The sequence below is a fragment of the Callorhinus ursinus genome, unplaced genomic scaffold (assembly GCF_003265705.2).
Source record: "Callorhinus ursinus isolate GAN/ISIS: 27379988/994484 unplaced genomic scaffold, GSC_fseal_2.0 scaffold18, whole genome shotgun sequence".
NCBI lineage: Eukaryota > Metazoa > Chordata > Mammalia > Carnivora > Otariidae > Callorhinus > Callorhinus ursinus.
Window position 1 is genome coordinate 18,792,726 of NW_027397080.1, and position 12,792 is coordinate 18,805,517.

At 49.5% G+C, this 12,792-nt stretch overlaps 1 protein-coding gene across 3 annotated transcripts in view; it reads right to left on the reverse strand.

The window, feature by feature from the left end:
- Positions 1–12,792, reverse strand: part of NCMAP (non-compact myelin associated protein) — a 40,875-nt gene that overhangs the window by 7,923 nt on the left and 20,160 nt on the right. Inside the window, exon 2 of one of the 3 annotated variants that reach the window (XM_073903167.1) lies at positions 2,746–2,862. The exons of the other annotated variants lie outside the window; for them this stretch is intronic. The gene's annotated coding sequence lies outside the window, so the exon portion shown is untranslated. The remainder of the gene's footprint in view (positions 1–2,745; positions 2,863–12,792) is intronic. 3 annotated transcript variants of the gene reach the window in all.

Consider the following 12,792-nt stretch of genomic DNA (forward strand, 5'->3'; position numbering starts at 1 on the left):
AGTGCCCAGTATAGCTTCTTTCCCTGACGGTGGCAGGAATCCAAATTCACAAGCCTGCAATCTTACACTTGAGGAGTGAGCCAGGAGGTTCCCGGCTAATATGAAGTCACGCCACCAGGAACAAGTGTCAAGATCCTCCCCCAAGAAGTATATTCTGAGCGTGTGGTAGCATCCACATTTGCTCTGAACGACAGGCATCCAGAAGAGGAGGGACGCCAACGAGGTTCCTCTACTTCAGAGCAGTACTTTTACTACAGTTTACAGGCCTGTGAAGGATCGCCACCAAGAAAAGAATTATCCAGGCCTATTCGTAATGCTAAGAAGGCATAGGCTTCGTGGTGGTCACTCCATCTTCCGGAGAAGAGATGTTCTAGACACCTAACACAATATTTGTACACAAATTTTTTTTATTTTTTTTGAAAAGATTTTATATATTTGAGAGAGAGAGAGCATGCACAAGTAGGGGGAGGGGGAGAGAGAGAGGAAGAAGCAGGCTGACCCCCTGAGCAGGGAGCCTGTTGTGGGGCTCGATCCCAGGACCCCGGGATCATGACCTGAGCCGAAGGCAGACGCTTAACGACTGAGCCACCCAGGCGCCCCTTCAGTTCTTCTTTATTAAGGAAGAAAAGCAAGACTCAGTTGAAATCCTTTTTCTACTCCACTTCTACCTCATTTCCTCCCTCCCCCAAAGTAACCACTACCTTGGCCATTACTCTGTGTTCTTTTCATCAAAGTTTTAAAAGGTTTACCACATCTGTATATGCCCATAAACATTGGAAGATCATGGTTCTAACTAACCAAATACTAACTGAGCACCTACTAAGTGACTGATGCTGGGAACATACTAGTGAAATGCAAGACAGACTCCTTGGCTCCAGAAGCTCACATTCTAGTGAGACAGAGACAGAGAGAGACTGTAGGTTTGATCACAGCATTCTCGGGCTCAAAAAAACAGTCACCTCCCAGTGCCCACATTTGAACAGCTGGTAGCGAAAACCCTTCACTGTTTCCAGCCTCTCTTTCCAGCCCCTCTGCTCCTCACGTGAACCTCTGCCAAACTGCTGTGACAACAGACCACTCCGCCCCCTCTCTCCCCACCCCGTCATTCCCGGTCTTTGCTGCCAGTGGCCGGGCTGCCCAGGCTCTGGCTTCCCCAGTTCCCCACTGCGGGGGTCTCCCGAGACGTCCCACCTCGGGCCACAGCCCTCCATCCCCCAGCTCCTGATGGAAATGGGTCAGGGCACCTTCACTGGGGGCAGGTCATCTGCACCCAGGCTGGGGGATCTGGTTGCTGTGGCCTGCCCTACCCCATGGGGGCCTTGGCCTTAGAATGGCCCTCTTTGCCTTCACTTTCTCTGCTCTCCTTTAAGCCACGGGGCCCTGCTTAAAAACCCATAGTTCTTGTCTGTCCCTTCCTCCCGAAGCCCAGATCCTCAGGATTCCCAAGGAGCCGTGTGTGGCTCTGCCTGACCTCATACCAGTCAACCTTTCTTCCTTCCTGACCTCCCTGAATAGGCCCACTGGCCATGTTCCCCTGCCGGCTCCCCCTCCAAAATGAACACATCCTTCAGGATTGGGCCCAGCCACCCCTGGGAAGGCTCCCCGCTGCCCTAACCAGAATTAGCCGTCAGTCCTCTGCTGCCACAGCTGCACTCTGCAAAGAAGCACCACCAGAGCATGTGTCTCAGAAGCAGTCAACCTTCCATGTCCATTGTCGGGTCCTTGAGGGTAGAGGCTGTTTGGGGTCTTTTTCATATCCTCTTTACTTCTCCCACATAAACTGTCTGCTTTTTCTCACCTTTGCCAGTGGAAGTACTGGAGCAAATGACTGAACTTCTCCCAGCTTGGTTTGCTCATTTGTAAAATGAGGTAGCTTTTCCCAAGGGAGCTGAGGGTTCGACATTAAGTATGGAAAGTGCTCTCAGTGCTTGATAAATGATAGCTCTTAGTATTTTCGTGGGTGTTAGCAAATATTTGCTGAACTCAGAGACAGGTGGCTCTGGAGCTCAAAACAAGAAAAAATTCTTTCTATAAAAATAAATTTGGACCGATATGAGAATATGGAATGACAGTCTCCCCCCAGCCCCTGCCCCCAATGGCTACTCCCAAGGAGAGGCACCTGTCCCCTGCCGCCCACCATTCCCTATCCCATCATAAAGAGTTTTATGATGCATTTGCCTAAATCTGCTTCTATCCCCACCAATGTCAAGCTGAGAAGACTCACCAATTATGTTTTCTTAAATTCCTTTTAAAAACAGAAAAGAGAGACAAAGAGGTAGCCATTGATCCAGGATCACTTAGTGAGAGATGCATGGCATAATCACTGGATAAGCTAAACCCTGCCTGTGGACACGTCCTCCGTTGGACCAACATGCACAAAAATGACAGATGCCTCTACCCAAGCGCCCGCTACGTGTCAAGACCTTTGGCCAGGCATTTTCTTTTTTAATCCATGCTTTGATTTAATTAGCAAATGCCATGTAAAATAGGTTTTCCTCTCCCCTGGATCAGATGAGGACCCCAAGGTTTGGGGTTCTAGAGCTCTCTCTCCTTGCTTACACAGTCTGGAAGATGCAGAGCTGGCCTATGTACCGGGCCCTGCCCACTTCAAAGCCTGTAGGATCCCCACGCACCAACCTGCTGCTGGTACCTGTACGTCTAGAGGGGCTCCTGATAGGTTACCACGGAAACCTGAATGTGTGCATGCAAACACACACACATAAGCGTACACATGCCCACACTGACCAGTAATGCAGCTGCAAGGCCACTGGGACACAGATTCCTCCGCAGACCCTTCAAGGAGACCTCGTGGGTGCCCAGTTCTGGGTGCAGACCTCCTTTCGGATGGCCCGGCTCGTCCTTCTGAGGGAACAGTGAGTCATCTCAGAGTGTATCTTGCCTTATGTCAGGATCCAAGGCTCTCAATTACATCTCTGTTCCTGCCACATCAGAGAAGGTGGGAGGGAGGGTGGTAGGACATTGGCGGCCAAGGCTGTGGGTGTTTTCATGTGTGGGACCCCGCGGTTCTTGTTAACCAAGTGGGGCCCAGCAGGGGCATTTCAAATGCGTCTGTGACCAGGTCTGTGGCCACAGAAAAGCAAGGAGGGTGTAGGGAGGGGGAGAATGTTTTTCACTAACAGAGATTAATTTAATAATAATAATAATAATATAATAAAAATAAATAATATAATTATAATAAAATAAATTATAATAAATTAATAAAATAATAATAATAAATAAAATAAAATATGGTGCTCAGTGCTTTATGAAGGAGGTCTCATTCAATCCTCATACCTCCCAGGTAAGGAAGGAACAATCACTGCCCCTTCTACAGATGAAGAAACTGAGGCTTCCAGTAGAGAAGCAATCAACTTAAACTCACAAGGCTAACAGGGAGCCGTACTAGGATTCGAGCCAGGGTCTGTCCTATCCGGCGGCCCCTTCTCCGCGTACCCTCACGGGACTGCCTCCTGGGGAATGCGCAAGACACAAATGGCCCGGCACCCAGGCCCTGAATCAACGACGGGCTTTGATGAGAAAACCCACACAGGCGGGGGCTCAGCCCCTGCCCCGGCTCCCTGACCGGTCCTATTTGACTGCTCCCTGCCCTCTCGCCCACACTGTGAACCTTTCTGTCTTTAGCACAGCCTTCATTCCATTTACAGAATCTACAAGGCACTGTTGTTCCCTCGGGTTGTTTACAAACGGTCCTGTGTGGGAGGTCAGTCTCGGAAGTGATGGAAGGTCAGGACCATTTACTCTCTGAGTCACTCCTCTCTGCCTATCCCTTGATCAAGTGTTAGAGCCGTATCTGGAAGATAAACATTGCCAGATCCCACCTGTCCCGAATATCTCCCTCACTGCTCTGCCCCCGTGGTACCCTCCTTCCCTCTGGCCTGGCCTAAAAGTTCCTCCCTGGATAAGACAACAGATGCTACCAACACCAGCCGACCGCTACTCAACTGGCCAAATCTAACTCAGAGTAGATAACCCATGAATGCCCTAGACCCACCAAAACACTGGGATTGATTTCTCCCCACCGCCTGAAACATGGGAGATTCAGCATGACTTGGTTTCTTCCACAGACATGAAGCTCACTACTCCCAAGCAGCCCCTTGAGTTTTGGGGATGTTTTTTTCAGAAAATTTACCTTCATGTTGAAACCAAAATATCCCTCCTTATAATTTTCACCCATTGGTCCTAATTCTCTTGCCACAAAGGTAAATGCGCTACTTCTTATACATGACAACCTGCCAGGTTTAAAAGCACTTCGTGTTAAGAAAGGTGAAACCAAACTTCAGGGATGGAACAGGGACTGGGCGGCAGCTATCAGCACGTCAATTTTACCTCTCACCAGTAGGTGGCGCCAGCAGCTGGCTACAGTTTATCCCGTTTAACCCAACCAACAAACGGTTGATAAACGTCCTGTGAACCCAACCTGTTAAGGAGCTTTATGCCCTTGAGAACAGCAATGATATGTCCTCTGATTATTTTTTTCCCAGGACAAATATTCTAAGCTCCTTCAAACGATCTTTACAATGATAGTGTCCTTCATGGTTTCCTCATTTCTCTGTGTCAATGTCCCCCTTAAATACAGCACCCCAAACTGGACGCATAACGCCCGAGGGGACCTGAAATGTCCAGGATGACATTTGTCTTGATACTTATCAGACCTAAGCCTGAATTCTAGCTCTGTGACCTTGGTCGACTTTCTTCACCTCGTGGTTTCTGATCTGTGAAACAGGAGTTACGCGCTCCAGAGGGTTGTTGTGAGAATTAAGAGATAAAACATGTAATATATCTAGCACAGTGACTGAGCACAAAGTCTATTGATATTATACTGGATTAATGCAAGCAAATAGCTCATTACCCTTACAGGCAGTCGTAGCCTACACACCCTATTGATAGACTCCCAAACCTTTTCCAGACTTATGCTTGTTTATGGTCAATCAAAGCTTGGAGGTCGGTAAGTGGAAGGGCTTCCTAAACCACAAAGTGCTTTGGAAATATAAGGCAATGGCAGCCACATTATGATGGGACAATATCAGGACCAGCTGCTGCCCAGTAACCAGGTCTCCATTACGCTCTTGTGCAAATGTCATTTTGAACTTAAGTGCAAGACTTTGCATTGGCCCCTGTTAGCCTTGACCTTGTTGGTGTGGGCCCTCAGCTGAGAGAGTCTAGCTCCTCCTGGGTGACTCCCGAGAACTCCTGGGGGTGTTGTGACAGAGCACACTGTCTATGAGTTCATGACCCAGCGAGGGCTTTGGGGTCAGGGAGACCCGGGTTTTGATCTTGGCCTCCTCTCTGACCAGTTCTGTGAGCCAAGGCACTTTTTAGGCTTCAGTGTTTTTGTTTGTAAGGCAGAGATAATGTCCACTATCTTGTAAGGTTGTCCTTACAAGGACAAGAAATGTACTTCCTTAGTCCAAGGGAGATGTACAATTACCCGGCACGGGGGCTGGTGGACGGTGGGTGAGTGGTAAAGGTCAGTTCCTGACCTCTTTTCTCCTTTCTCTTCTGCCCTCAGTCTGTACTCTCCCCGCTCTCCTTGACCTTGAGCTCCCAGTTTTCCACCTGGTCAAGTGTTGCTGCATTTGGTCAAACTCAAGTATGAACAGGGAGGTCAGAGAATCAGACCATGAAGCTCTGTCCCAAGGAGGGGATTTGAAGAGGGATTCCCTAGAACTTCTGGAGGGCTTGACCTTCTCTTCCATTTCCACTTGAGGAATAGTAAAACCTCTGCCAGGAAGGCAAACATCCTCATGGGACTGGTAGGGCATGGGGGTTGCTGGATGGAGAGAGGAAGGACATGCCACAGATTCCTAACTGGGGGTGAGATCCGGGAGACCAGGGTTCCCATTGCCATTGACTGGCCATGTGACTTTGGAAAGTCCTCTCCCTTCTCTGGATCTTGGTTTTCCTGTCTATAAAATGGTCCAGTTTGGGACTGACCACTAAGGGGCTTTCAAATCTGTGGTTCTATTGCACTGCAGTCATTCATGGCTTAACTTAAGAACCAGTGTTTTCCAAAAGCTCATCCTTCCTTGCAGATACTGACTCTGGGGACATTAGGAGAGGGAAGACAGCACGTGCAGTTTAGACTGGAAGGCAGGAATCCTTCCTCAAAGGCAGCTGGGGCTGGACCAAACCAGGGAGAACTCCACAAAGGGGGCTTGACTTGGCAGCAACATTATATGGGACTCCTAGGAACTAGCCTTCAAACATTCTGTCGGCTACGTAGTGACCCGAGTCGGCCTGAATCCTAAATGGCCACCACCTATACTCTCCATTCCTGTTGGGTTTCACATCATCTCCCCGACCGCATCTGCCCTGTCTGCATGACTTTGTCCCACTGTGTGTCACAGCTCCCAAAGGTGGAGTCTGAATTGGCTTAATGCTCCCCTGAACTTGGGGCCATATACAATTACACACTGAATACGTATTCCTTATGGATGGTTCCCGGAAATTAGGAAGTACATTTCTTGTTCCATGTATTTGTCCATTCTTTTGTCCCCCCATCTATTCCTGTACCCACCCACCCATCTACTGTACACACATCCATCCTTCCGTTGTTCTGTCCATCTTCCCTGTCATTCAACCAGAGCCCACCATGTACACAGCACTAAGAGGATTCAAAGACCATGGGAATCACGTCCCTAGAGCTCAGACACTGAGGATGAGAATGGAATTATTTCCTTTTTTAACAAGATTTTATTTATTTATTTGAGAGAGAGAGAGTGAGAGAGAACATGCACAGGGGGAGGGGCAGAGGGAGAAGCAGACTCCCCGCTAAAGCAGGGAGCCTGATGCGGGGCTCAATCCCAGGGCCCTGGGATCATGACCTGAGCTGAAGGCAGACGCTGAATCGACTGAGCCACCCAGGCGCCCCTGGAGTTGTTTGCTTTAAGAATCTTTCCTCCAGTCAATACTGAGTGGGGATCACAGCCCCCCATGCCTAGCCCAGCACTAATCACTGAGGTGCTGATCATTATCATACTGAAGTCCTATGGAAAAAACAGTGGCCTTTGGATCTGGAAGCCCAGGTTTCAGACCCACCACATCTATCAAGTCTTATTGGCCCACCCTGTCAAATTCTGGCTTGAACATCCTTTATTTCTGATTTTTGTGGCCCACACTCTAAAGAAAGTTGCCCCCAAAGAGCTTCCAACCAAGACCTGCAAGTCTGATAAGTTCCATGTACTAAGAGTTATAAATAGAAATCCCAGATGAAAGTGGTCACAAGGCAGATTTGTGCCTTGTACCAAAAGGGCCGCACAGGCTGTGCCAGGAGTCAGCAGGAGGGAGACCTGTGGGCGTTGTGGTGGAGACCGACTGCGAGCTGGAATGTGACCCGCGGCTTCCATCTGCCCTGGGTCTTGGGGTGCAAGCCAATGGCCAGCTCCCAAGAGTCCTCAGACTCTACCCAAGCCCTCATGTAAGCCTCCACGTGTCCCACTGACCTCAAAGGGGAGAAGGGTTAAAAGGTCAAAAGGTTGATGCCCCTAAGGGAATAGGTCAGAGGGAAATAATTCCCCCCTTTGACATGCTAGTGGGGGGGGGGAGCAAAGGACTATTTAAGGAGACGCTGACAAAGCGCTAGGCACTGGGCTTCTACACGTTTCCTCATTTAATCAACACAACAAGGCAGGTCCTTTTATGTCCACTTTGCCAACAGGAAACAGGCTCAGAGAGGTCGAGTGACTTGCCCAAAGTCTTACAGCAAGGGAGTGCAGGAGCTGGGTCTCAAACTCAGACCTTCTACCTTGAAACTGCCCATGGCTGCCAAGCTTCCCAGGGGGTGAAGAATATTCCTGGGGACACTCTTGAAGGGCAGCGGCCCTGCTGGGCCAGGACTGTGCTCACCCTTCTTTCTCCTTGTTGATATTGTGAGCCCAAGAGGTACGACAAGCCTCCAGGGTTCCTCAGCAACGGCCCTGTTCACATTTGATAATTCTGTGTTGTGGGGGCCACCCTGTGCATTGCAGGATCCCTGGCCTCTATCCACGAGCTGCCAGCGCACCCCCACGTTGTGATCACCAAAAACGTCTCCAGACTTGCCACGTGTCCTCTGGGAGGCAAATCGCCCCAGGTTAAGAACCACTGGAGTAGAGCTAGAGGCCTGTCTCTCGACAATTCCCTATCCTTTCTACCCAAGAAAGTCTGGACGACAAAGAAAATGTCCAGTCTGTACTTACATCTGTGGACAGAAGATCAGTAGGGACAGTGACAGTGACCACAAACACGACCGCGGCCCGTCCACCCAGTGCTTGCTGAGTCCCCGCCACCCTGCTGAGTCCTTCGTGTGTATTTCCTCACGTATGTTACTCTATTTTCCCGAGGAGGTAAGTGAGGCTCAGCGAGGTTAGGTAACTGGCCCGCGGTCTCAGTGTTAATATATGGCAGATCTAGGAGGAGTTCATTTCCTAGGGCTGCTGTAACGAATTACCACACACAGTGACTTAAAACAACACAAATTAATTTTCTTATAGTCCCAGAGGTCAGAAGTCTAAAATCAGTGTCACTGGGCTAAAACTGAGGTGTTGACAGGGCCGTGCTCCTTTTGCAGCCTCTAGAAGAGAATCTGTTTCCTCGTCCATTCTAGCTCGGCCAGGTCACCGGCATTCTTTGGCCGGTGGTCCCATCTTCTACCTTGACCTTCAAGCTCACGGTATAGCATCTTCCTGAGTCTCTGTCTCTGACCTCTGCTTCCATTGTGACGCCTCCTTCTCTCTGGCTTTCCTGCCTCCCTCTTCTGAGGATTTTGTGATTACATTGGCTGCACCCGGGTAATCCAGGATCATCTCCCCATCTCATGACCCTTAATTTAATCACACCTGCAAACTCCTCTTTGCCATGTAAGGGAACAAGGTCCCAGGTTTTGGGGATTAGGAGGTGGCTACAGCTGGGGGCCATCAGCCTCACACGTAGGATTTAGATTCTCATCTCTCTGACCCCAAGGTTTGTACTCAATCCACTTCTGCCTCCCCCACCGTGCCTGAAGAGACACATCCTGCACTGTGGGGGACGCAGAGGTGGATCACATGCCCAGGGAGCGGTGAGCACCAGCACGCATCAGGAGGGGGCACGGGAGAAGTGCTGTGAGAGGAGCAGAGAGAGTCCCGGGGACCCTGGGCTAGCTAGCTGGGGCACAGGCGTGGGTGTGGGCTTGGGGGTCGGCCTGACTCCCCCCGCTGCCGCACAAGCTGATTTCCTGTAGGCCTCAGCACCTACCACCAACCGAAGCTTCAGATACGTCCGTCTGTAGTTCATCTGTCCTGAAGGGCCACCCTGGCCCAGCCCCCGCCCCTTCTGTGTGATTTATTACCTAACTCTCAATTTTCCCTTTCCAAATCTCCTCCCTGCCAGGCGCCCAGAAAGTCTTCAGTCTTATAAATGCTCTCCCGGGGCGCCTGGGTGGCTCAGCTGGGCATCTGCCTTTGGCTCAGGTCATGATCCCAGGACCCTGGGATCGAGCCCCACATCGGGTTCCCTGCTCTGTGGGGAGTCTGCTTCTCCCTCTCCATCTGTCCCTACCCCCCCCCATTTGTGCTCTCTCTCTCTCTACCCTCTCCCTCTCTAAATGAATAAATCTTAAAAAAAATAAAATAAAGGGCGCCTGAGTGGCTCAGATGGTTAAGCATCTGCCTTCGGCTCAGGTCATGATCCCAGGGTCCTGGGATCGAGTCCCGCATCGGGCTCCCTGCTCAGTGCAGGGCCTGCTTCTCCCTCTCCCTCTGCCATTCCCTCTGCTTGTGCTCTTCTATATCTCTGTCAAATAAGTAAATAAAATCTTCAAAAATAAAATAAAATAAAATAAAATAAAATAAAAAAATAAAATAAAATAAAACTGAACGCTCGCCCTGTCCCGCTCTGCTGTGTGAGGATGCTCTCAGCTGTCCGGCCCCTCCTGAGCCCCCCAGTCCCTTCACAGAATAGAGAAACCACACTGAGCGGGTTAGCCAGGCTCTCTCTTCCCAGACAGGCAGAGCCTTTGACTTCTTCCACGAGCTCTCCGGCTCGGCAGTGACCCAGGGATGGTTTCTCCAGGTTCCTGGGCATGACAAATCTCCTGACCCAAGGGAAAACAACAGGTAAAAATGACAAATTCAGCTTTGCATCATCCCGGGAGAAACAAAGTTTGGGAACTATTTTTTTTAATTAATTTATTTATTTGAGAGAGAGAGAGAGAGAGAGAGAGAGAGAGAGAGAGAGATTGTGGGCATGAGCAGGAGGGGCAGAGGGAGAGGGAAAGAATCTCAAGTTGATTTCATGCTGAGCCGATGTGGGGCTTGATCTCATGACCCTGAGATCATGACCTGAGCTGAAATCAAGAGAGGGGTGCTCAACTGACTGAGCCCCCTAGGCACCCCAGAACTATTTTTATCTTTTAAATGCTGCAGTTGGGGGAGGGTACCTGGCTGACTCCTTCGGCGGGCCCCGCAACTCTCGATATTGGGGTCGTGAGTTCGAGTCCCACGCTAGGTGTAGAGATTACTTAAAAAAATAAAATCTTTAAAACCAAAACTGCAGAGGGGCTTTGGGTTACACATAGCAGATGGAGGGACAACAAGCATTCATTTCTGTATCTTCCCCAAACCCCCGCGGATGACAGTAAAGGAATCAAGGTGTATAAATCCTCACGGCCAAAGGGAAAGGGGAGAAGAAACCACACTGGAGAGAGGCCAATCCCGGTTTGAAAGCTGGACACGCTGATGGTTTTGTGTGACTCTGCAGCCTGGAAAAGGCTGAGGCCCAAACCTGCAGACTGGTGGGAAACCCATAAAAGTGGATCTCATTGAGGAAGCTCAGGAAAGCTCGTGAGTGGGTGGCAACAGATGCCCCCAAAAGTCAGGTGCCACGTGGGGCTGAAGAAAGGAAGATGCAAGTTTGTAACAGGAGCAGCTCAGCTCCAGCCCCGCCAGCCCCCCACCTCGCCCTCCCCGCCATAGGCCTCCTCTGTCCTGCGTGATCTGGTGAGTCCGCCCCTACAGAGAGTGAATCAGGAGGTTTACCTGCACTACCCAACGTGATAGCCACATGCAGCCACCTACATTTAAAGGAAAACTAAGTTAAAAACCATTACAGTTCAGTGCCTTAGTCCCACCAGCCACATTTCAAATGCTGACTATTCACTGTGCCTCGTGGCCCCGTATTGGTCCCCGCAGGTCTAGAATGTGTCCAGCACTGCATGGAGTTATACGCGGGAGCACTGCTCTGGACCCTGGCCATCCAAAATGCGGCCCTTGGGTCAGCAGTGCTGGCAACTCTGAGGACCTTGTTAGGAATGCAGAATCTCGAGCCACATCAGGAATATGAGACAAGAGTCTGCATATGAATCTGCCTCGTACAAGATCCCTAGGTGATTCAGTGCACATCGGACTTTGGGACTCAGAGCTCCGAGAGAAACCTAGCACTGGTGGGGGTTAATTCCTGGCTGAGAAGGGGGCTGAGGGAAAGTTTAAATCATGCAGTGGGGGGGCTCAGCCAGTCCCCTTAGCCCCTTGGGCCAGAATTCAGATAGGCAGGCTTAACCGCCAAGCAAGAAATTAGAGAGGGGCTGGGCAGACTGACCAGCCAAAGAAAACAGACTACAGATAATGATGGAAGTTACAGGACGCTCCATGGAATGACCAGGTTCCTGCCAATCAGCCAATGAGGTTACTAGTTGACAAGCCCACCCCCACACCCAGAGCTCCTCAGGAAAAAAGTTTTTTTTAAATAAGCTTTTTAGGAGCGCCTGAGTGGCTCAGTTGGTTAGGCTTCTGCCGTCAGCTCAGCTCATGATCTTGGGGTCCTGGGATTGAGCCCCACGTCCAGCTCCTTGCTCAGCGGGGACCCTGCTTCTCCCTCTCTCTCTGTCCCTCCCCACCAACTCATGCCCGTGCTCTTGCTCTCTCTCTCAAATAAATAACATCTTTAAAAAAAGTAAATGAGCTTTTTAGTGCCTTATTCTTAAGCAAAAAATGGCCAAGGGTCAACAGACCAAGGGCCTCAAACATGACGAACAGACAACAAACAAAACAAATGAACAGCTGGAGGCATTTAAAACAAATGGACGCTACAAAGGGCAGACGAAAATATTCTGGTTCTCAGAGAGATAAGACACTGCATCTATAAAACAAGAACAGGGTGCTATAAGGAGAGAATATTCTGAAAACAGGAAAGGGTGCCAATACATTAAAAAAAAAAAAAAGCCTGGCAAAATAAAAACTTCAACAGAAGCATTGGAAGATGAGAAAATCTCTCATAAAGTGGAACAAAAAAGATAAAGTAGGTCAGAACAGATTGCTCCAGGAGGTCCAACATCCTATTAGTAAGAATTCCGGAAATGATTAAAAAGAGAAAATCGAGAGGAGGAAATTATCAAAGAATTCCTGAAAATTTCCCAGAAATGTAGGCCACGAGTTTGCAGAATGAGAGGACCCTCTGAGTCCCCAGAACAATAAGTAAAGAAGACCCACAATAGGGCTCATCGTTATGTCTTTTCAGAACATAGGGCATAAAGGAAATATCTCACACATGTCCGTGGATTTTTCTTTTTTAAATAAGGTCAAATACAAATAAAAGGCCCCACAATCAGAAGAAATGAGAATCTGACAGCAGCAGTACAAGGAGCTCTGAGACAACTCTCCAAAGTTTTGAGGGAAAATAATTTCCAGCCTAGAAATGTACAGCAAGCCAAACTAAATACTGAGTGGAGAGGTAGAAGAACAACGTTTTCTGGCATGCGAAGCTTCAGGAAAAAGTCCCCCGCACCCCAGGCATCTTTCCCTGGGAAGCTCGCAGAGG